Source organism: Peromyscus californicus, unplaced genomic scaffold, assembly GCF_007827085.1.
Source record: "Peromyscus californicus insignis strain IS unplaced genomic scaffold, ASM782708v3 Scaffold_8__1_contigs__length_139910024, whole genome shotgun sequence".
Lineage (NCBI taxonomy): Eukaryota > Metazoa > Chordata > Mammalia > Rodentia > Cricetidae > Peromyscus > Peromyscus californicus.
The window spans coordinates 33589611-33595290 of record NW_026294606.1 but is presented as its reverse complement, the minus strand read 5'-3'; the positions used below and the strand labels follow the sequence as shown (position 1 = coordinate 33595290).

At 46.5% G+C, this 5680-nt stretch overlaps 1 pseudogene; it reads right to left on the bottom strand.

Moving 5' to 3' along the window:
- Positions 1–245: 245 nt before the first annotated feature.
- LOC128104676 (glycogenin-1-like) lies at positions 246–1186 on the bottom strand (annotated as a pseudogene).
- Positions 1187–5680: the final 4494 nt, after the last annotated feature.

The window sequence follows — 5680 nt, the reverse complement described above, 5'->3', positions numbered from 1 at the left end:
GGCAACTGCAGAATGAAGAGTTTCTGAAAAAGTCTAGACTTAAACAGAGCCCTTCTCCATGTAACAGGATCACTACTTCATAATGTTTGCCTGGGTCTTACCTGTCATCTGACCAAAACCCCTCATCTGGTGAGTTTTAGAGAAAGCCTCTAGTGACTGTAACAGACTTTTCCACCCACTTCACAAACTACGTATCAGAAACGTGCCTACGACATGGATGTGTCCCCAGGGACCTGGCAGAGCTTCTACTGTAGGTAGGTGTCAAGTGTTCTCTTGATGTTATCATAAGAATCTGCTCTCAGATGCCTTCTTTCTGAAGACACAGGTTGTGGTGTAGCTGGGCCCACCCCAAGAGAAGGTGTGAGAAGGCTCCTGAGATACTAGATAGGGGCAGTCGTTTTTGACAAGGCCATAGTGTTGGAGCAGGGGTAAAACATTGGTGGTGAAGATGTCTCACCATAGCATCAGAAACTCTGGGTGATTCATGGTGGGGTCCTGGGATTCACATCTGACCCTTTTTGTTTGGGGACTGTAGGTGTAATTCCATGGCTTGATTCATCCGAAGAAGTGCATGACTTTGACATTTGCACTAAACACTTTAAACATCAGGATGTAGGAGCATATTGAGATGCCGCTCATGTTATACACAGATGGCAGGTGTTTCCTGATATCTGTTGCTACCAAGCCACTAAAATATATACTCAGTAAGCTCTGGTCCCCACCATCAAAACCACCTTGCTCAGAAGGAAGGTGCAATGGCTGGTTATACATTTCAATTGGGGGCGGATAGACAAAGACTCCAGAACTGAAGCAGCCAGGCCACCCTGGGTCTGATGCTGCTGACAATTCTTCTCTTTCAAAAAGATCATCAATATTTGTGAGGACCAGAGTATCTGCACCCATGAACACACATTTAGAATACTATGTAAGTGCCCAGCCGAGGCGTTTCCTCGGTATGACACCCGACTCAGGCCTCTTCATTAAGGTTAGATGAGCAGAATTTCCACTGTCCAAGACATCTACCATGGTGACTTCATCAAAGACAGTCTAAAAGTTTTCTCATGGAGTCTGAGACTTGAAGGGTGGTGAATACAACCATCCTCCTGGCTGCCCTGTAATGTCTCGAAGATGAGCCCAGGCCCAGGCCCAGTGCGCCTTTGGCATAGGCATTGTTTGTGGTCAGTGTCACAAAAGGCCTGATCTGTCAGGGTGCGGTCAGGTGGGTTGGTGAATCCAGGAGGGGACCTCAGCCAGCAGGAAGAGCTTGTCTTTTAAACATAAAGTATGAACAGAATCAAATTTTTTTTCCAGTGAGCTACCGACATTGTGTCTGGTATCTGAGGTTTCAATTTTGAAGGATTTAGATGACTTTTCCCTTCAGCTTTGCTGCTTGACATACCTCTCTCTCCTCTCTCCTCTCTCCTCCTCCTCCTCCTCCTCCTCCTCTCCTCCTCCTCCTCCTCCTCCTCCTCTTCCTCCTCTTCTTCTCTCTCTCTTTCTCTCTCTCTCTCTCTCTCTCTCTCTCTCTCTCTCTCTCTCTCTCTCTCAGGCTGATTCCACTCCCTCTTTGCAGCTCTCCTGGGCAGATGTCTCATGGCTATGGTATCTCCAACATCTTGGGTTAACCATTGCAACCCAGACTTCGCTGCTACAGCCTCACACTAGGGCCTCCTTGCAGGGAGTCCAACCTTGCCACATACTGTCTGGCTTCGGCTGCTTTTTGAAACCAGGAAGGAAGAATCCATGACCCCTTCAGTCTTGTACTTTTCTTGTCTCCCAAATCAGTACCAAGTGGTTGACACTGCCAAGTAATGCTGCCAGCTTGGGATGAAATTTGTTCCCTTGGGTCACAGTTGCAACAGTTTCTGTTGTTCAAATCTTAGACAGTCTTATAATAAAAAACCCAGAGCCAGATATCAGGGTGAAAGCTGAAAGATCAGAGAAGCAGAACAACCAGTCACTAGTTCTTACCTCTAGGAAATCCTCAGTCTAAAGAGAGTGAGTTCCTGTTTCCTCATGCCTTATATACCTTTCTCTGCCCAGACATCACTTCCTGGGATTAAAGGCATGTGTGCTTACCAGTACTGGCATTAAAGGTGTGTGCCACCACTGCCTGACCTCTGTGTCCAATCTAGTGGCTGGCTCTGTCCTCTGATCCTCAGGCAAGCTTATTAGGGTACACAATATATCACCACAAGTTTCTGAATGCTGAAGCTGATGAAAACTTGCCCAGGCATTTTCTTTATGGAAACAAACAAACCCTTATTATCCTCCCTCCTCTCACAAGTTGAAGGTGGTAGCAACCAAAATTCCCTGGATGGGGTGAGACAAGGAGAGGGAGAAGGGGAGGGAAGGGAAGAGAGAGACAGAGAACACAAGCATAAGACAGACTGCACAAGGCAAGGGAAGAGAAGAGGTGGGGACAATCTCCAAGGTCTGCTGGAGTAGGCATGCTGGCATAGAAACACTGGGAGATGGGTCTGAGGGGGATGCTTGGTCTTTGTGTCCCCTACAGGGACAGGACCTGGAATAACCTGGAAAAAACATGCACTCCTGGTTTACTCTTCTAAGGAACCAGGAGTGAAAATCTATCATTGCACAGGTCGAGTTCAACCTCTCTCTCTCAGCTGAATCCCCAGATGAGACTCTCCACCTCAAATTGCCCTTGCCTGCAGCTCTGTCTCCTGACAAAACCAAATATTCAGCTAGATACCAACCGCTGCTGGTGGTGGCTGTGTCTGTTCAGAGACAGACCACAAGGCTTTGTGGGATGCAAGTGACTTCACATACATCTGAGCTGGCCCTAGACAGCACAGCCTCAGCTGAGAAACAGTCCGATAAAGAAGAGAAAGAAGAGCCAGGGCCAGGAATGTCTGTTCTTCATCAGTGTCTGAGGACATCAGAGGCCAGTTCTCCGGACTTCCTAGGAGCGCCAGAATGATCTACCATGTCTTACTGAAATGGGCCAAGCAGATGTCTTCAAGCTTTGGGCTTTAAACCTCCGATTTGGGTTCAGTTCACCAGCTTTTCAGAACGAACAGAAAACTGGTGGGTTCCTTTCCTAATGTTGCTATCTTAGTCTGTTGTACTGTTATCACTAAACATCTAAGACTAGTTAGTTACATGTGTTTGTGAGTGTGCCATACGTATTCCATGGCAAGAGTGTGCCACAGGGTACGTTTGGAGATCAGAGGACAACTTGTGGGAGCTAGTTCCCTCCTTCCATCACATGGGTCCTGGGGGTGGAACTCAGATTATCAGGCCTGGCAGAAAGCACCTTACCTGCTGAGTCATTTCACCAGTCCCTTTCCCTGTTTTTTTTTCTGAGTCTAGATCATTTTTAAAGAATAGAAATTGGGTTCTTGTAGATCTGGAAACTGAAAGTCCAAGATCAAGGGATCAGTAGGGAGAGTCAGCTGTCAAGGGCTGCTCTCTACTTCCAAAATGGTACCTTATTGCTGAGTTCTTCTGTAGGCAGGGACACTGTTCCATGCATGGTAGAAGATGGAGTGATACAAGGGAACGGGGTCCCGCCATCAGCTCCTCAAATGCTGACCTCCTGATGTTTTTGCTTTGGAATTAAATTTCAAATTCCAAATTTGTAGAGTGCAAAACACTCATGCCAAAGAAGCTGCCAATCATCTTTCTTTCTTTCTTTCTTTCTTTCTTTCTTTCTTTCTTTCTTTCTTTCTTTCTTCCTTCCTTCCTTCCCCCCCCCCCTCTCTCTCTCCTCTCTTTTTTGAAAAGAAGGCATCCTCAAACTGCTAACTTATTTTTTTATTCAAGGAGACAACTAAGCTAAAGCCCAAAGAGGATTTTATCACTAATCTGAGTTGGACCAGAACCTGGACCAAAGTCCAAATAGGCTCCAAGGAGGATTCTCAAGGGAGCTGGGACTGTAAGATGGTTCCACTATCTACACTCATTCCATGTGAAGCCTGCACCCCAACCCAAAGCTCCATGAAAAATATTCATAACGTCTTATTGTCTCTACGACAGGCTCTGTTAATTGCAGTGTCCTGGGAAATGGGAACCATTTCCTCCGAGCTACCGCCTCTGAGTTCCTGAATTCCTGTGTGTGCTGGTGCCTATGCAGTGGGTTGTCACGTGGGAGGAGGAGGGGATGTGTAGCTCAGGAGCATGTTTAGCCAAACAAAGATCCACTACTGAGCTATGTGTCTGCCTGAAAGTAAGTACAGCGGGACTTTTTAGCAGTGGACATGATTGAAAAAAAAATTCCAGTGCTTTCTGTATGGGTGGTGTTTTGTTTGATGCACCTTGCCATAGGTTTGAACTTGAGCTCATTGTCAATTTTCACATTTTATTTTCTAAATTTTAAATTGTATTTTATGTGTAAGAGTATTTTGTCAACTGGGTAGTGGTGGCTTTTAATCCCAGCACTTGGGAGGCAGAGGCAGGCAGATCTCTATAAGTTCGAGGTCAGCCTGGTCTACAGAACAAGTTCCAGGACAGTCAGGGCTACACAGGGAAACCCTGTCTCAAAAAAACAAAACAAAACAAAAAACAAAAAGAGTATTTTGTCTATATGTCTGTGTGCCACATGCATGCCTGGTGCCTGTGGAGACTAGAAGAGGGTGTGGGATTCCCTGGAACTAGAGTTACAGATGGTTGTGAGCCACCACGAGGGTGCTGGGAATTGAACTTGGGTCTTCTGGGCAAGCAGCCAGTGCTTTTAACCCCTGGGCCATCTCTACAGCCCCATCATCAGCAATACTAAATACCAGCAATGCTCCCATAAGATATTCAGGTTCCAGCTTGCTTTTTTGGGAAAACCAGGCCTCTTCACTGTTCCACACTGAATGGACCTTGAACCAGGAGCCAGAACAAACTCTTCTTTCCTTAAAAAAACCAAACAATCCACTTCCTGTTGTGGGAAAGAATGAGCTGAGGAGCAGGGTCTGAGCCTCATGTCTTCCTCCCCCATACACCCCAATCTGCCCTTTCCTGCCTCCCACCCCACCCCCCTATTTTCATAGGTCTTTAAGAACAGCACAAATCTGTCATGAACGTTTGGGTGTACCTGTCCAACTGATGAGGTGCCAACCCCTTTTTCTAAGAGCTATCTTACAAATAAATGCCCAGGGAGGAGTTGCACGAAACTCTTTTATCACCACGGCCTGAGGCCTCCCGGCACCGGACCCTGTTTAGTGTTCTGGTGGGTCCACTGTTAAGGTAGGAAGATATCTAGCTCCCTCTAGTGGAAAAAGAAGGGATTGGCAGTAGCACCTGTGCTTCCCCGGAGGTAGACTGAGACCACAGCCAGCAGCAGGTTGACAGCAAAAGGAAACTAGACTCAGAAAACAATAATGTTTTGTTTTGTTTTCCAAGTATTCATCTGCCCTTTGCCTAGTCAAGCACTTTGCTCGCTGCCACAAAACCTGAGTAGCCACAGGAGCAAAACTAGTTCCAGGAGCTTGCCTCCTCTGCTGGAGAAGAAAGCCAGACCTACACTGAACATTCTAGAAAGACTAATTAGAGCTTTAGGGAGTATGGGATGTTGGAATCCTACTATCTGAGGCTGGCTTAGCCCCCTTCAATAGCTGTTTATTCTGTACCTCCCAACAATCTTGAGATGCTGATGCAAATTCTTTTGGAATATATGAAAAGATTCCCACTGCTAGTCCATCAACCCCAAGGCTGAGAATGCCATCAGACAGCA